The sequence below is a fragment of the Stegodyphus dumicola genome, chromosome 1, assembly GCF_044657685.1.
Source record: "Stegodyphus dumicola isolate Sdum_Otavi_A_Nest chromosome 1, ASM4465768v1".
NCBI lineage: Eukaryota > Metazoa > Arthropoda > Arachnida > Araneae > Eresidae > Stegodyphus > Stegodyphus dumicola.
In genome coordinates this window covers 236,598,813-236,624,707 of record NC_140768.1, presented here as the reverse complement: position 1 = coordinate 236,624,707, position 25,895 = coordinate 236,598,813, and positions in this window count along the sequence as shown.

The window sequence follows — 25,895 nt, the reverse complement described above, 5'->3', positions numbered from 1 at the left end:
TTAAAAATGCAGAAATTATACTTTACGTACGCTATAAATACCTACATACTTTTTCTACCTGCTTTAAGACGTTTTAAGCTATATTTTATGCAAAACAAGAGCAAGGCCCCGAAACCTGAAGCTCTTATCATTCCATTCATTTACTACTGGCAATAGAAAATCTCAGAGAGAGAGAGCCACTGCGGGATAGATGATGACATAGTGATCATCCATCCGTCAGCAAAATAATCAGCAAGAATCAATTTTGTATCATCCCCAACAACTGGCATCAAAAGCAATAGACTAGGGAATAAGTCACGTACAAAATAACAAAGCAAAAAGTTTTGCGTTAGTCTGCCTTGATAGTATGAGCAAGGCATTTGACTCGCTGTAGTGACCTGCAGTGATTCAAGACCTAAGGAAAGTTAGCCTAGAGAATATCTTCAGGCCTTTTTAAGACTTCCTCTCAGATAGAAAACGTTTAGTAATTTACAATAATAGACTTATCGAGAAACATCAAGTAAGCGGATGCCCACGAGAGTCTTGCCTAAGTGCCAGAGTTTAAATTGCACCGCAGCTCGGCTCCCGTACATCTGCATTTTTCAACTCATCATAATTCTAGTCGGGAAGCACCACAGCCCTAAATAAAAGAGTATGGCACTCCCTTTACGTTAGGTTGATCTTCAAAGTTCTTTTCAAAAATGTTCCGAGCACAGTTACGGAAAATGCTATCTTTAAAAACTTATCGCAGGAAATTCCTCATCATTAAAGCAAATGTTTACTAGAAACAGAATAAGCATATCTCTATATCTCAAACTGAAAATTTCATCACAATAACTAAACCATTACCCTTTCCTAAATTTTATTACAGATGGCTTTCAATTCCTTAAAATAATCTTAACAATATTATTATTATTTCATAAGTTTCATTTACTTTTTATTAAGCAATGTGACAGATAAGAATTCTAAAGTGTGGATTATTGCCATTCATTAAGTCTCATCTTCTGATTCTTTCCGCTTAATAACTTAAGCTCTCATGCAGAATGGAAAGTAAAGTGAAATGTTAAAGATGAAAATGGTCAACAGAAAGCCACGAGTCCAGCTAAAGCTCAGTTATCATACCAATGATTGAAACAGCTGAGGAGCTCTTTGGTTTTATTCTCTCTATGTACAATGAGTCGTTAGTAATACCACGATTATGCGAGATAATAACATCTGATTTCACTCTAAAGATATGTCCTAAATAATCTGAATTTAACTGCTAACTACACCTGATTACTAACTGAAATTTATAGCTATCATAACAGTTATCATATACTAGTCGCGGATGACAGAAAACACCACAATTTTCTTCGCTGTATTTGATTCAGCAAAATATTTCTTCTCCTTTTTTTGTGATTCTATGACTTTAGCAATAAAAAGATACATTCTTTACGGAGTAAATGAAACTTTTTGATATTGCTATAAACACTGATATCGCTCGCTTTCAGCAAATGGCTTTACCGAAAGCAGTCGTAAAAGACATTCATATATATTTACTCATAAAGCAATTTCCTTGGAAATAAGTTACGGATATCGCGCATCAAAGTCATCATCTTCTTCAGACACCCCCTCAATAAAACCTCAAAATTCAGGTGCCTGGCCATCTCAGATTTCAAAAGATTTCTTCTACTTTTTTCTTTGAATAAGCAGCAACTCTTATTTCCCCCTTTTGTATTCTCTATCCTGCCCTCGTAAGTTGAGTTGGAAGGGGGTTACAGCAGGGTGTGTAGAATGGTTGGGCAAATTCGTGCGCTTTCGAAAGCAGTCTAATGAGGCACGCGATGGGCGCCTAGCTTCTGAAGATAACTGATAAATGAAAATAGGGGCTTCTCCACCACCGTTGATAGGGGATCTAGTCCATATTGAACTTTAAAAACGTAAGTGAGGGATCCTTCGGAGCGTCAAACTGCTAATCATCATTAATATCAAGTATTAATATCGTAGACAGATTTAACTGCATTTTCTTTATGTAAAATGTATACTTTCGACAAAAGACCTGGTATAAAGCCATGATTCAAGGTCTCTATAAATTAAAGTTGCTACCAATGCAGTCGAACCATCGATGCCTGGGCCTCTCTCCAATTCATTTTCCCACTACTTATAGTTAAAAATTTAAATATTAAATTATTTATAAGCAAATATGACCAGTAAATTTCATGCAGTTAATTTTGATGTATTTTGAACAATATCGCTTTCTTTATAAAATCTTTAACATATAATTCATTGTTACAGTATCAGAATTGTTTTTTTAAATTAAAAACCGAATTGATTGAATTTCTTTTCTTCTGCAGTTTTTCAAGTTTTTGTAATTTTTGAAGTTTTAGTACTTCACATTTCTTTAATTCTTTTTACGTATTTATTAAGTATTTTGAAATTTAATGGTATTGAATTTCAATAATTTTGAGTCTTTATGAAATTGCTTCCAAATTTCTTACTTTTTGTCTATACTGATTCGTTGTTATATATATATGTCAATTACAAGCCATTAATGTTTACAGCGCCAAAGACGTTTAGAACTTTCTTCTCAAAAACAACTGTATGAATTTCTTGTATCTAAATTAAGATTCAGGTTTCAAAGACATATAGAAATATGATTATAACCTTCTGAGATAATAATTTTGTCTTTCACTTAAGTAATTTTTATAATCGAAATTCTGATAATACATTTATGAATTTACTTCACGTTAGAAGCTGTTCTTATAGCTCACCTATTAAAACATTTAGTGTCTCGACATCCAAGCAAAAGAAACAGATTTGTTGTGTTGGAAACGACAGATTACAATTTCTGAGACAAATCTCAGAAATGTGCTTTCTAAATACTTTTTCCACCTTTACTTTTATATATTCAATTCATTGCATTTTATTTTGCCACCCCCTTTTTTTTTTTTTTTTTTTTTTTTTTCTTTTATCGGAGGTTTCTACTCGCTATACCTTCGGCACAGCTATGCTCTTGCCAAACCATTTCTTACTCTCAACAACGTGTTTTGAATTTAGCTAATTCCGATGTGAGATATTCCGAAATGACTTTATTCCAATATGGGACTTCTACTTTATATGAACAAAAGCTAAATTTTTAACCTTAATTTTGCAGCAGCACTTAAAACGTCCAAAACCTCTGGATTTCGAGAAAAATGTATTGTTGCTCGAAATCAACATACATTATTACTCAAGATGGATTTTGAGCAATATACTGTACTGTTGCTTATTAATAGCAACAAATATTTAATCAAGCGATACCTTCTTTGTTTCCCCAAATAGAGGATATGATAAAATTCTGTCACAGCATTTTTCACTAGGTTTAGTTTGGTTTATTTGTTTAAGGCAAACAAACTTTGAGGGCTAACTGCCTAAGAGGATGGATGCCTTCGTGGAGGACTTTCTAAGGACTAGTTTGGTTTGGTTTATTTAATTATGACGAAGCACACTTAGGATGTCGTCCAGACGGTATAGTGGTTATTTGAGCCTACTATGGTACCGAAGGGCATGGGTTCGAATCCCGGAGAAGACATAAATGTTTGTAAATATATAGTTTCGGCGGCACTCTAAATTTGAAGCGAGCCGAAAGTCCTATCTTGTGGATTGGGGTGGGAGTGGAGAGGGTTGTGAGACCTCCGATCCCCCCCCGGGATGCTTTCCCTCAGAATTGGAGACGGAAAATAGAAGTCCAACCTCTTTTCGGAGTAGGCTCTGGCATGTAATATGGACACGACAATAACAACACGACAATAACGACAATAACAATCACTTGGGATATCTGCCTAAGGGAAGGGATGTCTTTCGTGGACGATTTTCTAAGGGCAACTGGCTGGTATACACGTTACACGTGAGAAAAACGATAAAAACATCCATGCAACCAACCCGTTTGCCTGGAATCAAACCCAGGGCGGAACTACCAGCTTTTCCAGTGGAACCATCGACGCGAGAGGCTTCCTTTCACTTGGTTTCCGATTGGTTTATAGTTAAAAGTTTTAAACGATACGGATTTCGTTATGCCAGATGTGGGAAGTTGAATATGATTGATTTTAATGTATACCCCCTAGACGGGAAAGTGGTTAGTGACTCTGAATGCCGTACCGAAGGGCCCGGGCTCAAATCCCGAAGGCATGAATGTAATTTACCCTCTCTTTATAGGCGGCAGCGGTGGCCCACCTATTAGTGCTTCCATGAAAATAAGAATAAAAGGAGGGGCCACACCCGCATTACGACTGCTCCCAGGCTTTGGTTTTCAGATGGGCTGTTTTTTGGTTACATCCATAGCATCCTTGACAGCGCTTTCACAGCATTTCCACACACAGCAGCTCCATAGAAATCGAAAAGCGGGGACACTTCTGCATAAAATAAACTTTCGTTGTTGGATGAATAATAGCAATTCGTATATCTTAGTGTAATTTAAGAAAAAATCCCATCTTGACTAGTTTTCGATAACTTGCAACAGCGATTTGGATTATGTTATATATATATATATATATATATATATAATTCTAAACTATTGGACTACAAAAATATAGATTTTAGCAAAAATGTTATGCGAAAAGAATGAAAAATACCTTACGTATTTTGTATTTTTCAAATTATTGTATTCCTGTTTCTAAATCCTCGATAGAGTATTCGCTACTTTTACTTTAAGTTCCAAATATCAAATTGTTTTAACAAATATTTATAATAATAATAAATTTCTGTTATCCACGTAATACTCTAACATGTACTTTTTTTTTTTTTTTTTTTTTTTTTTTTTTTGTACATACTAAAATTTTTACAGGAGAGCAACTATTAGTTGCTCATTTTAAACTATTAAACTAATCCTTTTATTTCTACGAAAATGAAAAATATTAAATACTATATATGGGTGCTTATGCATATACTTGTAACAAGCATGTATCTGCCTTTAACAAAATGCTTAAATATTTATTAAATTATTTATAAATGTACTTGGAAATGAAGGATTTATTCATTCATAAACTCCTAAGAATGTTGCTGTGAAAAAATCTAGTTAATAAATATATCTAAATTTATAATGATTATAAATATTATCTAAATATATAATCACATTATAAGGTACTTCCTCCCTCCTTTCAGCATGCCTTCATGGTGTAACAGTAGCACACTTAGCGCGTATTTGAGAGGTTCAGGTTCGAATCCCGGCGAGAACATTTCTCATTTTTCACGTCGTCTCCTACTGCATAATAACCTAATGACTCAACAAACTTAACATTTAATTGTAAACATAAATTGAAATTCTGTTTATAAATCTATTTAAACAATAATTGTTCGTACTTGAAAGCAATCTGTTAAAAGCTGTTGTAAAGGGAAGTATATGAGATGCGTAGAAGTGGTGAAGAAGAATTTCTAAAACATGTATTGTTGAAATTGAGCATAAAAAAATTATAAGAATTAAAAGAATTATTTCTTCCTTACATTTTATAATAACTCAGTTACAAGTTTTAAATAACATTAAAAAAAAAAAAAAAAAAAAAGAAAAAACTTTCCTTTTCCCTTGCAGAAATATTCATAGAAAATGAAGTCTATGGAAATCAGCAGCAATAACGTATTTCAATATTAAAATAAAAGGTGCTCTAATTTGAAATGAACCAAACAGAGCATTAATTACAAAAGGACTCAAATTTTTGATAAAAGATACCTCAAAAGTAAAAATCATTTCATATTTGAGAAATTATTTCAGGAAGAAGTTCTGTAAATAGAAAAGAAATAATGTGTAATTTTAATATAATTAACACAGTAAACTTTTATCTTTGTTTTTTAACCGAATAAAATTGAATTACCTTAAAATTTCTTACTAATGTAAATAACGAAAACTTGTGAAAATATTTCACTCAAACTGTTCTGAGTAAACTGCTGTGAGTAAAGTATAGCGTTTCATTTCGTTCATAATGAAATATTGTTTTAAAATGTATTTTTTCACATACTTACGACTCTGAAATATTGTAAAAAAATAAGATACATACATTTATATGTATATTTATGACGTAATTACAAAATGTTTCCATCTGATCATGGCAAAATCCATTGAGTTTTAATAGCAAATCACTGAATGTTTTGGTCTCCACGATGGGATCTCCACTCCTTCAAAGTAGTGAATGGGAAAAACCAGTTAGGGCCTCTCCTCTTACTTCCTACCTCCATGGGTGCTTCCATAATCAAGAGACCACCACCAAACAACATCCATGTACGTACATATTGTTGCGTGCGTACGGGTTCGTTATGAAATGAATGCACAAGTCCGATAAAAAAAATGAACAAAAATTTATTATTATCACAACAAAAATGCTTAAATTTTCTCAAATTATCACGCAGTATTACAATATCTCACAGTAGTTTTCTTTTAACTACTCAAATGTCCAATAGAACGTAATTCAAAACAGCTAAAGAACGCTAATCCGCGAATTCGCTACAATCAACAATAGTAGTTTTCTAAACAACAACAAACTAAGCAACTACTACAAACTGAGATGTTTTCCTCCTTTTATAACATTTTAAAATCACGCGCTAGAATTTTCCAGTACTTTCTCGAAATGAAAAAAAAAGTTATTTATTTATTTAATGCACGCGCTCTTGTATTTTCAATTTTCCGGCTTAGCTTTCTTTTAATATTCGTCACGCGCTGCACTGCGCGAGAAATAAAACCATTTAATTTATAATTGAACTAACATTAGCTTTTTAAATACCAAATTCGTAACACTGCCCCCTTCCCAAGGACTGCACGTCCCGGGCAGTACAATCCCTGGACAGGAAGCTAAACTTACAACTGTGGCATAAATGCAATTGAGGCATAAACATTACATTACAATATCAGACAACATGAACAATAAATGCAATAACTAACTTAAACAAATCAAATACTATCAAATACTAAATACAAAACAAATCAAATACACATTTAAAAAAACGAAAAGGATCATGGTCTGATACTATTTACAATTATTTACATTATGTACTATGGCCATAGTAATAAGCTAACCTGTCGTAAGAGTTCGAAGACTCACGGATCCGAACCACGACGTCATTCGTGTTCAGCACTGTATATGGACCATCCGAAGGTGACTGTAATTTAGGATTCAGTCCTTTTCGTTGAATTGGGTTCCACAACCACACCTTGTCTCCTTTGTTGGATCTCTGTCTAGTAGCTCTTGTGTCGCATCTGGTCTTCATTTTCTCCGTCGCCAAGTTGACTCGCTTTCGTGCAGAACGGTGCATCCCCTCAAACCGGGCCTGGGCATCTTGGATGTGTTCCTCAGGCGATGAAGGCGCATCCGTAGGGCGACTAAACAGGCAGTCACAAGGCAGACGAAGGTCTCGACCGAAGAGCTTCTGGGATGGAGAATAGCTGGTAGTCTTGAGTTTCCTTTCGACCCTGGTATGATTTCGGTAGCTTCCCGAGTTCGATCTTTCGGACAAGGCGTCGACATTTCCAGGCGAGGATCCCTTTTGAGGATGGATAATCATGCTATCAGATGCTGAAAGCAGCTTATTGTTTTTGAAATCTAAGGAAAAATTGTATTTCCTTAAAAAGTCCAATCCGAGTATGCATGGATCTGTAATATCCGCCACATATGCCGTGTGATGGTAGGCGGCACTTCCAAACGTGATGTTCACGTTCAACTTCCCAGTTATGTCGATCTTGTCACCAGACGCAGTCTGAAGGGTAACACAGGATGGCGTCCAAATAAGTTTATCTTTAAACTGTTGAGCTAAATTTCTCCGAATGATGGTAACATTAGCTCCTGTGTCAATGACCATATTGCAAGGAACTCCATCGATGTGCCCATTGATGGACAGTCCGTTACTGTTGCCACTCACTATAGAGATCTTAAGCGCTTTAAAACAGGGTTTTTCATTATCTGGCAACCTCCGTTCCTTGATATGGTCATTAATTTGTTTCCTGAGTCGTTGCTCAGAAATTGTCTCAATTTTCGTACCCTGGGGTGTTCTGAAATTCTTTCGTACGTGGCCTTCAGCTCCATAGTTACAGCACTTTGGTTTCTTGTCAGTCCTTTTCCTTCCCGTGGCATTTAATTGTCTGTTTAAATCGTATGCCTTATTTTCCGTGCTCTGGGGAGTTCTGCAGTTCCTTCGTAGGTGGCCTTCAACACCGCAATTCCAGCACTTTAGGGTCGGTTTTGTTTCACCACTATTCCGTCTTAAAGCATTCACTGGTCTTGTCAACTCATCCGTTTCATTATCCGTGCCCTGGGGTGTTCTGCAATGCCGTCGTAGGTGACCTTCAGAACCACATCTCCAACATCTTACAGCCACTTTGTTCTCACTGCTACTCCGTATCAAAGCATCGACTTGTCTGGATAAATCATCTAAACGAGCCATCAATTGGTCCCCTGGGTCGTGGACTCGCACAGCTCTGACTGGGTAGCGATCCCTAAGAGTTGCTTGCTGGGCTGCCTCCAATTTCACGGCGTACAACAGAGCGCTTTTTACATCCTTTACATCTGCCATTCGCAGTGCTTTCTGTATTTCAGCAGCGACAGGATTTCCCTCGTTTCTCTCGGGCACTCCGTAAAGGCAAGGTGGGACAGCCTTTCAACATCCGTGGCGAGCTCCTGAAGTGTTTCGGTGGGCTTCTGCTGACGGGATTTTAGTTGAAGCCTGCTGTAGTCTTTTAAACACTTCTCTCCAAAGCGCAGCTCCAATGCGCCAGATAGAGCTTCAAAGTCTAGTCTCTGGTTTTCGGGAAGAGTCTGCAGGATATCCGCTGCGTCTGCTCTCAAAGAAGCGGCAAGATGACAGGCCTTAGCTTGAGAATCCCATCCATTCGCATCCGAAACGATAGAAAATTGGGTCTTATACACTTTCCAGGATGTCTTCCCATCATATGTGGATAGCTTTAGAGATGGACGAGCAGGCATCGGTAAGAATTTAAAATCATCACTCCTGCTCCCTGCCGTCGCTAAGAATTTCTTTAAAGTATCCATTTCTTTGGCAACTGCAGAAACTCTCTCATCAATTTGTTGTTCGATTTGGTGTTGGACGGCACAAACTCTTCCTTCAATTCGTTCCTCCACAGCAGAAACTCTCCCTTCGATATGTTCTTTTACAGAAGAAACTCTTTCTTCTATTTCTTCTTTCACCGAAGAAACTCTTTCTTCAATATGATCTTTTACGGAAGAAACTTTTTCTTCAATATGTCCAATTTTATTTTCAACTGCGTCAATTCTGCCTTCCATAGCTTCAAATTTATTTTCTTTTATGTAAGTAATTTCTCTTTTCATTTCTTCTTGACCAGCTTGAACGGCTTTCATTTCGTCCTTAACGGATTCCTGGCCCAATTTCATTTCTTCCTTAACGGATTCCTGGCCCAATTTCATTTCCTCTTTAATTTCTTCTTTAAATGAGGCAAAGGCTGATATTAACTGCCTTAATTGCTCTTCCATCGCTCTTGTTATTGGCATTCAAACCCCACTCCTGACACCAAAAACTGTTGCGTGCGTACGGGTTCGTTATGAAATGAATGCACAAGTCCGATAAAAAAAATGAACAAAAATTTATTATTATCACAACAAAAATGCTTAAATTTTCTCAAATTATCACGCAGTATTACAATATCTCACAGTAGTTTTCTTTTAACTACTCAAATGTCCAATAGAACGTAATTCAAAACAGCTAAAGAACGCTAATCCGCGAATTCGCTACAATCAACAACAGTAGTTTTCTAAACAACAACAAACTAAGCAACTACTACAAACTGAGATGTTTTCCTCCTTTTATAACATTTTAAAATCACTAGAATTTTCATATATAACATTTTAAATCACTAGAATCACTAGAATTTTAAAATCGCTAGAATTTTCCAGTACTTTCTCGAAATGAAAAAAAAAAGTTATTTATTTATTTAATGCACGTGCTCTTGTATTTTCAATTTTCCGGCTTAGCTTTCTTTTAATATTCGTCACGCGCTGCACTGCGCGAGAAATAAAACCATTTAATTTATAATTGAACTAACATTAGCTTTTTAAATACCAAATTCGTAACAATATTATTTGCCACCGTTTCCGACCTTAGTAGTAGCCAACGCCTATAAACGGCTAGAGTCCGCCATTAAAAAAAGGATTTATTTAATACATTTGATAGTATCACATTCTTTAATTTCTATAATTCACGGTTGTATATAAGAAGCCACAAGCCATCAATGTATACAGCACCAAAGCTATTTCTTAGGATTTTTTTTTTAATTAGTCAGATGAATTTCCTATACCTTAATTATGTTCTAGATAATTAAACACACACGTAAATATAGTGTTGAGATATTAGGTATTTTCTGGAAGCAGGAGGGATGAAAAATGAGCAACACCCTCGCCGGGAATCGAACCATGGACCTCTGAAATACGCGCCCGTCGTGCCGACCACTACATTACGAAGGCATGCTAAGAAGGCGAGAGAAATACCTTATAGTAAAGATATTATATATATATCTTATATAAAATATCTTATTCTGTCTTATTTATTATATAATATCTTATTATAGCCTTGTAGAAAAGTAGTTTTATTTCTCTTTTAAATAACGTTGATCGTAAAATTTTTCTTAAGATTGGCGCAATAATAAACTTTTTTGTTTTTGTATCAATATAGTTTTGAGAATTTATGTTTAAGATAAGATTTAAAATAAATAAATAAACAAATAAAAATAAACTAGTCATTAAATAAAAATTAGTAGTTTTCTATATCAAAGTAAATGAGGTTAGTGAGGGATTTTTTTTTTTTTTTGTGTGTGTGTGTGTTTGTGTGTGCGTGTGTGTGTGTGTGTTCTGAGCTACTTGCTATAATTTCTGCATATTATTATAGGACATATTCGTAAATATTGACAAAATAAAATATTGCGCAATCCGTGCTTTTTATATATATCTCAAACTGGCCTTCATATGTATAGAACTGGGCCTCTCTGGGAGTGTTACGATAGTACAACAGTTAGTAGAATCCTCAACTGCGTATATTATCTGAGGTTCTTTGGCCCACCAGTGTGTGAGCGGTAATGTTGCTTAACACTGAAATAATGTGTCTCGGGCTCGAATCACGGCGAAAGGGCTTGGCTGCAGAATTTTTCATAATCTTACGTATGTGTAACTTGGATATAAGCCAGTTTCCTATAGAAAGTCTGCCATGAAAGCATCCTCCTTTCAGGAAGACAGCCCTTACGTGCTTTACTATAATCAAATAAACCAAACCAATCTTCGGTCTTTCAGCTCATCACTGAATTAATTTCATTCCATTAGCTGTATTTTGAAAATGATTGTTTTTTATGAGTTCAAGTACGTTCTACATTCCAAAGTCGTTCTAGTAAAAATGCATTAAAAGTTTTCGATTAAAGGCCTCATAATTTATTCCACTTGCTTCGGACTTCGGCATGGCCATGACCTAAAACTTTTCCTTCCCCTTTTTCTCGAACTCCCCTACAGCTCCAGTGCGGAACTTGAATTTCATAAAAGCACACTTCATTAATCACGATCCATGGCGAAACAACCCTTCACTTTCCATCACCCTTCTAAACCCCTCGCCACATTACTTTTTTCTTTTTTTTTTTTCTTTTTTTTTTTTTTCTTTAAGGGTGCCTGCCCCTAATAGCCTTTGAATGTGTACATTCTTACGTTTCATTCCAGATGTTAATATTGTCCCTTGGTTCCAAATACACCGAAATCACTTACTGTTCGTAAAAGCGGCAGGCAATGTTGCTTCTTCTACTACGTCACTTTGCGAAGCTTTTCAAAACTTTGGAAATTTGCACCAGCAAGTTTTGTTATTGCTATAACAGTTAGCTGGGGAAATATTCGAACGCGAGCAAATTTTAGTCATTCATTGAAAAATAAGTAAATATTTCGTGGCCTACCTTTTTTCCCCATACTATTAAATTATATCTGGATTAAAAAACACAAAGTTTAAAAATAAGCGAAATCAACTATGAAAAATTATGAAATATTGCTCATCTTGTGCTCAGTACTCAGAAGAAAACTAAGAATTCCGAAGGTAATGAGATTCTGGAAAATATGAGATGAACCAAATTTAAGGAAATTATCTTTTAAACTACATGACAAAAGAAACTAAAGCCGAAAATGTCACGCTCATGCACAGTGCGTCGCTAACATTTAAGGATTAATATTTTACGGCAAATCCCAGCCAACCTGTCAAACGATAATTCATAGCATTTATTTACTATGATAAATCAATTTGCTTTCAGTACACCATCTATGGACATATGTGGACAGAATTTTTTACGTAGTTAATTATTTACTTAGATCTACTGAATCTTTGTTGTCAAGGGTACGAAAACTGGGAAGACGATTTGATCTAAATGGTTTAAGTCAGGTTATTTGAATATGACAAAGTCATGACGGCTATCTATCTATGAGCAGAGATGCCTTCGCAGAGGATTTTCTGAGGGAAGCTGGTTTGTGTTCACATTACACATGGGGTAAACCCCAGACATCAATCACACAGTCACTCGGTTTGCTGAGGCTCGAATTCAGGTCAGTTCCAACTACTAATATTTAGAGGTTTTAAACATTTGACCACTGGAAATTTGATCCAAATGGCAGACATTAATCTTGATATTTTCAAAAAATTTGTGACTGCAGATGAAACTTGGTGCTTTGCTTGTGATCCTTGTGGAAAAAACGGTCCTCGTCTGTTTACGCTGAAAAAGATTTACTACGGTTACAGAAATTTCTGGTTAGGAAATCTCCAGTAATCTTTATTAATTTAAGGAGATAATTCACTTGAACTCTTACATACTCAGATGCAGCAAAAAACCGTGTTTTCGTGGACCATTTTGAAAGGCAGAATATTATTCCAAGGAACTCCATCTTCGTAAACGTGGTGGAAATGGAAGTCGATGCTTGGCTCAATGCTCCTGCTGTACTGAAGATATCATATCTTACCTCTCCTTGCTGAGATTATCAAAATCATCAGGAAATTAAAATATAGGAACGCGCCTGGGATGGATGAGATCTCCGACTTTATATTGCGAAGCCTTCTTTTCATTGCCATCTTCCGTCTACCCAGCATCTTCAACGCAAGCATCACTCAGTGCTATTTGCCAGCTTCTAGTGCATTGGAATTTTCCCAAAAACGTTCCTCTTGTCAAAACTGCTCAAGCCCAATATTTGCGTCAAAACCTACAGGCCTATCAGCCTCCTTTCATAAACTGGCAAAATATTCGAAAGGATAATTTTGATACGTCTTCAACTTTATATGCATTTCTTAGTCTGCTGAACAATATGTGTTTCGGAATAAGCTCCCCACAGTCAAGCAACTTGTGAAAGTGGAATTTATTATTTCGGTAATTCACTAAAAATGTTCAGATGGGTGCCTTATGCTGAATGTAGCGTAAGATTTCGTCCGCATTTGGCATAAGGGGCTTGCTTATGTACGATCAGACTAAATTAAATTTCTTACGACAAATTATCATGCTGTTAAACTCGTATCATATCAAAAGATATTTCACCGTGAACTGGGAAAATCTTTCGACCCCTATAGACAAATTCCAGTAGGCGTTCTCAGAGGTTGTGTCTCTGTCACCTGCTTTATCGCTTTCATGTCGGAGATTTCCCTTACGGGAAACTAACTTGTAACTTATTGTTGTCTTGTTACGCGGATGATATCGGATGATATCGCGGATGATATCTACTGATACTGATACCGCTATAGCAGTCAGATAAATTCAAGCTAACAAAACTAGCGAATTGATAGACATTGAGTTAGATAATGAGGAATGGTGTAGAAGACAGAGAATTTGAATTAACGCTTCAAAATCAAAGATTCTGTTAGTTCCACGCAAATGGTTAGAGCTCGTAAATATTCAGCTTTTATATCTTTTCGGAGTACAAGTGTCTGGAACACACATTACCAGCAAGTAATGTGTGTTCCAGACACTTGTACACCGAAAAGCATGTTGCAAGTAAAATTAATGCTACTACTAGTCAACAGCAAGTGTTACTCGGAAAGAATTCTGCGTTTTGGCTTTACAGGCAGCGAAACATTTATATCACCATTATAAAGTCTTATGTTCTGTGCCTTTCTGACCTGGGCTGCTACCACAGAGACTGATTTGGAAATGTTCCACATTGTGAAAAGTAAGTTCTTTAGAAGAATTACTGGGGCGAAGTTTTATGTGGCAAAAAGCACTTACATGATGATTTAAAAATTGATTAAGTAGTTGACTACTTTCAGAAGCGCAATTAGAAATTCTTCACAAAAGTCTTACGCAGTTTCAAGGACAATTTCCCTGCCTCTTTAAACTATGAAATCCTCCCAGAGGATTTCAACATCAAGCAGTTTGCAGCGCATTGGCGTAAAGATAAAAATTTCCTTATTTAATCTGAATTAATCTCTGGTTTTTCTGGGAAGAGTGCTCTTTGATTTCTTTTAGCTACTCTGATAGTTGCCTGGTTCACGAGACAATGGTCTCCTCCTTCTTACTTACTTCCTGATTACCCCTTAGGGAACTTCAGCTAATTGTTATTCACGTGATGTGCCTATAAGGCACTAGCTGAATAAGCTTATTAGGGCTAATATTTCTTGGCCACATACGCCTAATCGGTCGAATAACAATTTCGACTGAAAGCTAAACAGTTTTCAGCTGTTAATAAGAAAGCAGACGCTTTGGAAAAAATAATTATCCAACCAATGGACTTTTTATCTGTAATTTAAATCACAGTTAATAGCCATTTAATGCAGCATGACTGGAAAATATTATTTGTAACATGATTACTAAGCGTTGGGAATCACCTATAATTCATTAAGTGGCATTTCTTTTTGACGGGCTTCTATCTCAAATACTTAATTTAAATCTAATCTAGACCAGCGGTCGCCAACCGGTGGTTCACGGACCACTGGTGGTGGACCGTGGTCCACCATCCTTGAAAACCTTTTTGATGTCCGCAGAAAAGTCGGGACATTATTTATATTTTTATGAAGATTGAATTTAAAAAATGACGAGTAAAAAAATCTATTATGGAATGTCGATTATACTTTTTTTTAAACTTTAGCTATTAATTTTAGTGAAATTCCTTCTGAATTTAGCAACGTTTTAGCTACTTTGCAGGTATATCTAGCGACATTTGAAAGTGAGATTTGGCATCCATGGATATGCAGCTGTTATCAATAATAGCGCGAATTGGAATTCTCTTTCCTTTTGAATTACAAACAGATGTCATTGTGGTCGTTAATAACACGGTTTTTCTACGCGTCAATAGGCATCTTGATGGATTTCTATGAGAATCATCCGCATTTTTGTTTATAATTGCATCACTGGAAGTTGTTTCTGTTTTTGTTTTGTCTAACAGTTGATTGAGAGGCGCTACTGCTGAGTAATCAATGATTATTATGTTTACAATAATTAAGAACTGGCGTTCTAACACTGTTAGTTTATTGATTTTGCTTTGCGTTTGCCGGTTTGTTTTTGCTTTTCGTGAAGTTCCTTTTCAGTGATATGGAAATGCGAAACTTTCTGTAAAAGAAGGTAAGATTTTTGTTCTTTTTCAATGTGAACGAAATATGTGTAGTTTATATGTGTTTATATGTGTAGTTAACGGTGATATTACGATAAGTGGAATCGTAAACTTGCAATAGAAACACTTTCTGGCTTTACTTTAGCTATGGTGTTAGTCCCATAAACAACGCAAACTGTTTTCGTCTCTTCTGCTGCACTTTAGCTTCAATTAAACTCCAAGGAAATAAAGTGCCGGAAATCTTCACTCACTTGACTCTTCTGCAAAATAAACAAAATACTCTTAGAATTAGAAAATCTTATTTTTTTCATTATGATAAAACTGTAAAGTAGACAAATAACGGACCACGAGCTCTTGTCCGCAACATAGTGTTGCCAACCCATAATTAAATGTAAAAACTTAATCCCGGACCCATATTTTCAGCTTTGTCTTAAAATGAAGGATGTAAGACTCCTCATTTGAATCTATGCAGATTTCTATACCCCTAATTTCGAAAAAATATGAGTAAAGAAATTTAAAATGCATGAAAACTTTGTTAAAATTAAATTCGATATATTTGATATTTAGACGCTTATAAGTCATGTGACACTATTTTTTGCTTCAAGCAAAGTCCTTTTTATTGTTGTTGTTACCAATCTACAGCAATAAATTTGTTTTTGAATACAGAAGTCCTGTCACTGAAAAATAAATAAATAAAAACGCAGCTATTCCATTTATATATTGAAAGAATCAATCTCTCGTATCAGTCAACTCAGGTATCAACGTATATTTGTAAATATTTTAATCCTATTTTATTGTATTTTGGTTTCTTTAGATTGTTGTAGTAATTTATGTTGTTTTACATACTTTTTTTGTTTTTTGTTTTAGAATAGTAATGTTATAGTTTGTTTTGGGTTCAATCTGATTTGTGGCCACATGCCTTGTATTTAAGTGTTTATTTGTTGCCTAGATCTTTATTCTCAATAGATCTTTTAATTCTGAGTGGAACGATTGTGGAGTTGTAGAAATAGCTCAACAAGAACTCGAGATATAGACGATTTCGTTCCTACGGAACATATCATCCTGTAGCGTTCCTTCAAGCCTTAGCAATAATTTTTGTCGGCAAGTTGGCAAAATTTGACAAATTCCTCTGTAATTCGCAGATTTTCTGGAAGATTTACAAAAGCTTTTCGAAGCCCTACGAAGCCCTCTAGAAAATTCCAGAGCCTAGAAATCCGGGCCGGAGGCCTTCAAAAACCTGCTGGACATTATTCCATTCATTGAAAAATGGTGTAAAATTTTGAAAAATATGCATCACTGCGCAGAAATCACAGCTGTTGGTTATTAGGCGTAAAAACGAAATGTTATCACTAAGAAAAGCCTATATCTTTTTAATGAACCTGTGCTAATTGTTCCTCAAGCGAAAACTTAGGTATTATCCTAAATAGCAAACTGACATGGACTCAACATATTGATCATGTGAGGAGAAAAGTGATGAAATGTCTCTTTCCAATTACTGTAATGTACTCTAAATTAGATCTGCCGAAGAAAAGACTTATATACCTTTTCACCAAATACCCAATTATGACTTATGCATCTCCTGCCTGGGCTACCGCCACCTGTACAGGCATTAATAAACTTCAAGTGGTGCAAAGTAAACGGAGCCTGGAAAGACAGAAACGCGCTCTGTCTTATAACCCAAAAATCTCCCCTTGAATATTCTCAAGCATGATTTGTATTCTGGTAGGGAAATGGAAAGTAGAAGGGACAGTAAAGATCTAAATCATAATAACTTGTTAGGTTAACATAATAGAACTTTACAGGTTGTTTACATTGTAGTGCAATAGAAGTCCTCTGCCGATTACCTGAAAATAGTAGACAACACCAAATAAATTGTGACAAATTGTCTCATGTGTTGTGAAAAATGTAACCCTAAGTGATAAGAATTTGTCAGAATATGTTCATCAGATTCAAGCAGACTCATGAAATGGGACTCTGATTAAAATGCCTGAAACATCGCAGATACATTATGTTTGCCGGTTTACGGCTGAAAATATTGCGTATTCACGTGCCTGTTTATGCTCTGTTTTGAGGAGTGGAGGCGATTGCGAAATTCCTCATTTTCCATCTGTTGTTTAGCTCGGGTACCTGATCGCTCTATTGTTGAAAAAAAAGAAAAAGAAAGTGGCGATGCTTTGTGGCGATGCTCCTCTGAAAATTCAATACTTTTCTTATGAGATTTTTGAGGGTTATCTTTGATCCCCACCAGTGGTCGAGTGATTAAGATCGGGATTTCGACCTAAGTTTTGATCCCAGGTAAACAGGCTAGTAGCATAGTTGTTTCTTCGGGATTTTTCCCAGTATGTAGCAGGAATATAAGCCAGTTTCTTCTAAAAGTCCTTTTGGAAGGTATCCCTTCCCTTATACATTTTCCGTGCTTTGCCATATTAAAATAACCTAACCATAAATCTTTGAGAAAGGGCTGTCTGTACCGAACGTCTGTACCGAATGTGAACGAAATATGTGTAGTTTATATGTGTTTATATGTGTAGTTAACGGTGATATTACGATAAGTGGAATCGTAAACTTGCAATAGAAACACTTTCTGGCTTTACTTTAGCTATGGTGTTAGTCCCATAAACAACGCAAACTGTTTTCGTCTCTTCTGCTGCACTTTAGCTTCAATTAAACTCCAAGGAAATAAAGTGCCGGAAATCTTCACTCACTTGACTCTTCTGCAAAATAAACAAAATACTCTCAGAATTAGAAAATCTTATTTTTTTCATTATGATAAAACTGTAAAGTAGACAAATAACGGACCACGAGCTCTTGTCCGCAACATAGTGTTGCCAACCCATAATTAAATGTAAAAACTTAATCCCGGACCCATATTTTCAGCTTTGTCTTAAAATGAAGGATGTAAGACTCCTCATTTGAATCTATGCAGATTTCTATACCCCTAATTTTGAAAAAATATGAGTAAAGAAATTTAAAATGCATGAAAACTTTGTTAAAATTAAATTCGATATATTTGATATTTAGACGCTTATAAGTCATGTGACACTATTTTTTGCTTCAAGCAAAGTCCTTTTTATTGTTGTTGTTACCAATCTACAGCAATAAATTTGTTTTTGAATACAGAAGTCCTGTCACTGAAAAATAAATAAATAAAAACGCAGCTATTCCATTTATATATTGAAAGAATCAATCTCTCGTATCAGTCAACTCAGGTATCAACGTATATTTGTAAATATTTTAATCCTATTTTATTGTATTTTGGTTTCTTTAGATTGTTGTAGTAATTTATGTTGTTTTACATACTTTTTTTGTTTTTTGTTTTAGAATAGTAATGTTATAGTTTGTTTTGGGTTCAATCTGATTTGTGGCCACATGCCTTGTATTTAAGTGTTTATTTGTTGCCTAGATCTTTATTCTCAATAGATCTTTTAATTCTGAGTGGAACGATTGTGGAGTTGTAGAAATAGCTCAACAAGAACTCGAGATATAGACGATTTCGTTCCTACGGAACATATCATCCTGTAGCGTTCCTTCAAGCCTTAGCAATAATTTTTGTCGGCAAGTTGGCAAAATTTGACAAATTCCTCTGTAATTCGCAGATTTTCTGGAAGATTTACAAAAGCTTTTCGAAGCCCTACGAAGCCCTCTAGAAAATTCCAGAGCCTAGAAATCCGGGCCGGAGGCCTTCAAAAACCTGCTGGACATTATTCCATTCATTGAAAAATGGTGTAAAATTTTGAAAAATATGCATCACTGCGCAGAAATCACAGCTGTTGGTTATTAGGCGTAAAAACGAAATGTTATCACTAAGAAAAGCCTATATCTTTTTAATGAACCTGTGCTAATTGTTCCTCAAGCGAAAACTTAGGTATTATCCTAAATAGCAAACTGACATGGACTCAACATATTGATCATGTGAGGAGAAAAGTGATGAAATGTCTCTTTCCAATTACTGTAATGTACTCTAAATTAGATCTGCCGAAGAAAAGACTTATATACCTTTTCACCAAATACCCAATTATGACTTATGCATCTCCTGCCTGGGCTACCGCCACCTGTACAGGCATTAATAAACTTCAAGTGGTGCAAAGTAAACGGAGCCTGGAAAGACAGAAACGCGCTCTGTCTTATAACCCAAAAATCTCCCCTTGAATATTCTCAAGCATGATTTGTATTCTGGTAGGGAAATGGAAAGTAGAAGGGACAGTAAAGATCTAAATCATAATAACTTGTTAGGTTAACATAATAGAACTTTACAGGTTGTTTACATTGTAGTGCAATAGAAGTCCTCTGCCGATTACCTGAAAATAGTAGACAACACCAAATAAATTGTGACAAATTGTCTCATGTGTTGTGAAAAATGTAACCCTAAGTGATAAGAATTTGTCAGAATATGTTCATCAGATTCAAGCAGACTCATGAAATGGGACTCTTTGATTAAAATGCCTGAAACATCGCAGATACATTATGTTTGCCGGTTTACGGCTGAAAATATTGCGTATTCACGTGCCTGTTTATGCTCTGTTTTGAGGAGTGGAGGCGATTGCGAAATTCCTCATTTTCTCTGTTGTTTAGCTCGGGTACCTGATCGCTCTATTGTTGAAAAAAAAGAAAAAGAAAGTGGCGATGCTTTGTGGCGATGCTCCTCTGAAAATTCAATACTTTTCTTATGAGATTTTTGAGGGTTATCTTTGATCCCCACCAGTGGTCGAGTGATTAAGATCGGGATTTCGACCTAAGTTTTGATCCCAGGTAAACAGGCTAGTAGCATAGTTGTTTCTTCGGGATTTTTCCCAGTATGTAGCAGGAATATAAGCCAGTTTCTTCTAAAAGTCCTTTTGGAAGGTATCCCTTCCCTTATACATTTTCCGTGCTTTGCCATATTAAAATAACCTAACCATAAATCTTTGAGAAAGGGCTGTCTGTACCGAACGTTCATCACATGTAACGAAAAATATTACCCAGTGGGGCTTAAGAAGTCCTCCGTGAGGGAAATATAGGAAAATATTGCTCATGTGCTTTGGTCTTATCAATTCATCAATAAACCTGACTTTTTTTTAAAATTCTGAATGGGCGGATGGAAAACCTGCACAACTTACCACATTGCTTAGATCTTGAACAGTTCTCGTGTGCTTTGTCTTAATCGATAAACCAACCAACCTTGCTTTCATAATAGTAAATGGGTGTATCACAATACATTATATTCGAAAATATATATAGTTTTGTAGAAAAGTCTTGGATAGCCCAAGAGTTCTTTATTGTGATTCCAAGGATCTTGATCACATGCGATTTTAATGATTCGGGAAATGATTGCGTAAGTTGCAGGTTTACGGTATTGAAATATAAGCTTTTCATGCAATGGTTTAAAGAAAAATACGTTTAAATCTGTAATTCTTTGTTGAAATTTTTTCGGCTTTAAATAAGAATTTTTGTTTTAAGAACTCTGTTCAAAATAATTCTAAAGAGTCTTTAAAAATTCAAACCAAATTCATAAAAGCATAACTTTTTTTATCATTTTTTATTTTCAAGTAATCATTTCAACTGCTGGTAATAAATTCCATTATAATCAAAAACGACGAAAAGGTTTTTAAAGTGAGTTTTATAAATTGTATTCCCTGTTTCTTTTAGTCTGCTTTTTTTTTATTATTATTATTTTCTTCTTTTCTTAATGCATTGTTTCTGAATTGTTGAGCTTTTATAATTAGTATAACATCAAAAATATTTTTCCTTGGAGAGCTTATTCTCCATTTCGAAACCTTTTCACATTTATTAAGCTTCAAAATACTGTGTAAGAATCCCATGGGTCGAAAAACCACAAATTACACAAATACGCTGAAAACCTATACTCCTGAGAGAAAAGAAAATCCTTTAGAATAATGAGGAAATGAATTAAAAAGACAACTATACTTACCTGAGAAACGCCGAATAAAAAAGCTCTTCCTCACACTATCTATCAGATAACAGTTACAAATTGACGTTAAAAAACCGCAGACAAAATATATTTTCTTTGCGAATGGAAAATCCAGAGAATTCGAAACTACGAAACTCTTTTCAAATTAATCATTCACTCAACGGAATGCAGTTTAAAACACAAGAGACACCAGCTCCTTCTGGTGGTGGGCGAATAAAGGAGTAGGAAAAATAAATAAATATAGTGTCTATTTATTTATTTATATACTCTTTTTTTTCCCATTTGCGACGGTTTTCCGATGTTTGTTGAAAGAACAAAATAATCTTCACCGTAATCCCGCCATATTCCCTTGAGTCTGGTTACAACTTCGCCTGTAGGCTGAAAACTCTTTAGTAATTATACTAGTAGCGCAGGCAGTTTTAGAAAATTCGGGAAGGTTTTAGAAATCCACCAGGAGTGTTGCTGTATCGTTTGGCAGCAATCCCTGGAGAATTCCAGCGGCTCGGGTTGTGTTGTTAACGTCCTGCGGGCACCTCAAACTTGCAAATCGTCCATTGGGATGTTGAGGCCGGGTCGCTAGCTTGCTAATAATCCTCGTTTAATGAACATGGGACATACGAGTGTCAAATTTTTCGGTGAGCCTCGCTCTTTTCCTGAGGTTATTTAGTCGATTGCTTTCAAGTCCCTCTTTTTTTGCAACTCCCTTCTCTTTCTGGAGTTTTATCTGAATGATGGCGAATTCAGAAAGGAATGAATGAATAATGGAACGAGGTTTTGATGCGGAATTTTCAAACAATGCCTGCGAAAATTTAAGGTATTCTTTGTTGTGTTTGTTTAGCATTTTCGCATAGCTGCCACCTATTCTTGACAATGTTGCTTTGTTTAAAGCCATTATCGTAACGGAGGAGGCTGTATAAATTTAATGAAAGCGAATATGTTTTGACGCAGTAACGAGATGGAGTGCTTTTTAAAAATTCACGCTATTTATCGATTTCTGTTCAGAAAGAATTTCTGAAAGGGTGCGAATATGGAATGTGTTGTTTCTGATTGTGAAAATTTAATTACTGTGTTACATAAGAAAAATTACCAAATAAACAGCTATTTCTGCATAAATTTCGCTTTTATTGTTTCAAATATCACTTTCATTTTCCTTTTCTATATTTTCAATTACTCATTTTAAATTGAAACGGTAATAATCTCCACATTATTGCTTATTAATAAAACTTGGAAAGAAAAATAAAAAATTTTCAATAAATACTTCGTTTAAAGTAATTGATAATATGAGGACAATTATTTTTACCTTTATTTATTTATTTATCAGGTTAAAAATATTTACATTTAAATGAAAGATGATTTATGTAAGACTATGAATATACGCAATATGTAAATCATTACAAACGCAAAAAAATCTTGAATATCCGGATGGTGCGTGCGCCGTGGAATGGTTGACTGCAACTTTGCAACAGCGTTGTCTCCACCAAAGTACACGCAGCGGGAAGATAAGCAACTAAGTAACTTTCTGCAATAACGAGTCTCGATAGACTAATTCCTTGAGATGACGTCGTAGGAAGATATCCAAAGGTGTTAGACCCGGTGGTCGTGATGGCCATCAAACAGGACCTCCACGTTCAATCCAGCGGTATGTTTATTCTATACCCAGCCAAGCACGTACAGAAGCGCTGAAATGCGCGGAAGCTCCCTCATGCTGGCATCATTTATTGCCACTTAGGGTATGTCATTTAGAAAATCGGTTAATACATCATGGAGAAATGCCACGTATGAATGTCCCGTGAGCCGTTTAGACAGCAGATATGGTCCAGTCATATGGCAAACATATGCAAAGTTTGGTTTACAGCGAAGTTTTTTTTTTTTTATACTTGCACCGAATATAAGGTCATACTTTTCTTTCTCATTTATCTCGAAAACTATGAATCGTATGAGCACAGTTCCTTACGCAATTTGTATGTATTCTCAGCGAGCAATCTGGCCCTGCAGAGTCTGGGGGAGCTTGATGGGACACCCTGTATATGAAAATAATATAAAGATTGCGTTCATTAAAATCTTATCTGGGCTTTCGTCAGTTTTCATCTTTTTTGTGTTATATAATTCGAATTTTGATTCTTTTCTTCAAATTATAGTTCCAAAAGTTCTGATCTTTTTAGCAAATGTGTTTTGCAAAATTCTATTTTTTTTTCAACTATTCTCACTAATCTATAATCTACTTGTGGCTGCCCGTCTTTTATAATCATTACTTCGTAATAGCCAGTGACCAGAAAATGCAACAAATTTACGAAGATCCTTGCTAGTTCAGTAGGATTTGCTTTGGTATGTTTAATAACTCGCTTCTCTTTGCGACAGTTCGGAATTTTTTGTATCCCAAATTCGGATTTCATTTTTCAATTTTATTTTCTGATATCTTTTAACACGCTTTGCATTTCTAAGCATAAAACCTTAAACCAGGGGCCTCAACCAGGGGGGATTCTAAAGTTTCAGGCGGGAATGCAGTCAGCCTTTTATTTACCTCTAAAGTATTTAGTTATAATTTATGAATATAAATAAATGCTTTTATTCAAGTTTTGGTATTTATCAATATTTTCTTTACTTTTCCTTGTTTAGTTCATAAAATAAAATTTAAAAAATCTAAATTTAAATAAATTTATATATATATATTTGGAAGCAACAGGGAGAATGATCGTCTAGCAGTGGTGAAAGAGGTGCATAGGGCAAAAAAAAATTGAGAACTACTCTTCTAAGCGTTTAAGTTGAGTTTCAATGAGAAATTATGTTTAATTTACGTCTTTGCTGTATGCCATTTTGTCACATATGCAAATTTGCTTGGCAAGCAGTTTAGTATAATGTTAGAAAACGAAATTGTAAACTGTATGAGAGTTTGCATTAACATTGGCTATGCGCCCAACACGCTTCTCTCTTAGCGAAGAGCCTTGCGTGAAAAGGAATTAGAAATTGAAGGTGTTAGCTTAGTTGGTAAATTAAAATTTAAGCAAGCTTTTAGTTTCCGGCCAATAGTTTGTACCGTCGCTTTGAAAATACTTATCTTTTTATAAATACAGATACTCTGTTAAAGGGCAGTTTGTTTCACTGTCTGATCCAGCGACTGATAATTTTGTTTTTCATTATTTTAAGTTATCCTTCGCAAGTGATGAGGTAGAATATACTCAAGTTAGATAGGTGAGTTGTGTGCTTTTACTGTTTAGTACGCTGTCTGTGATGACTCACGCCATAGCTTTAATGCCGCCCGACCAGGGTAATATTCAGCGACTACCATACCGAAGGGCCCGGGTTCGAATCCCGGAGAAGGCATGGATGCTTGTAAATGTTTAATGTCTGTGCGACAGAAGGTGCAGTGAGCCCGAAGTCCTCTCGAGAGATTGTTGGCGGTAGGGGAAGAGGGATGGGAGACCCTCGGACCCGTCCTCACGGGATGCTCTCCATCAAAATTGGGGGCGGAACTGAGCAAAGTCGTATTGTCACCTGTACGGTGTTCAAAGCTCTACCCAACGACAGGAGCAAACTTTCACTTTGTCACGATGAATTTCGTGCGCTTGTTCTGATGTTGCAGAGACATTAGATTATTTTGAAGCAGGAGATGTAAAAATTGTGCAGTGTCCTTGCCGGGACTCTAACCTCGGACCTCTCGAATACTTGCCGAGTGTGCTGGCCATTACTCCAGAATGGCATGCAGAAAGGAGGGAGAGAATGCCTTATAATGTGATTGTCATGCAAGGGAGATAAGTCACAACGTAGCCTTAATAATGAAGGGGTGAGAATTAGACTTGAAATTGCTAATAAGTAAAATTACCTCCATAAAATTGTTACAAGCTTTTCCCCTTTTGGAATTGGTTACAAGCTTTTCCACTTTCGAAATTTGAAGTTACTGTAAATCAGTAATATAGCTAAACAATTACGAAATTTGGAGTTTGCATATTGAGAAAAAAATTAATGTAATTACTAAAATCCAGAAATGCGCAATTTTTATGTTGGCCGAATACTTTTTTTTTTATATATATGTGCGTACAGTTAAGTTCCTTTTATTGTTTACTAGCACTATTTTCTTCAATTTTGAATAAATTTATTTTTCTACAATATTAAAAAGTAAATAGAAAATTTCAGATAATAGTTTATTTATTATTATTTTTTTTAATTACTTGAAGTTTCGAATCTTTAAAGGTGGTCGAATACTTTTGTGACTCATTGAGGTTTCTCAAAGGATCAATGTGATTCTTTTCTTACTTCTGAAAATTTATTATCTTGTTGATAATCTTTCTAGTATGCAAAATGCACAATATCAAACATAAAATGTGGTTTATCAAACAACCTTAGGTTTGTTTGGTTTTTTTCAGAAAATTCTATTCGTTTTGAAGGCATCGTATCCCGTTTTCTATGTCTTTTATCTTAGCTTTCATGCTAAAAATGAAACTGCATTGGGTGCGATAAATCTACCACTGTTACCTGCTGTACAGTTTCTCAGTTTCAACGAT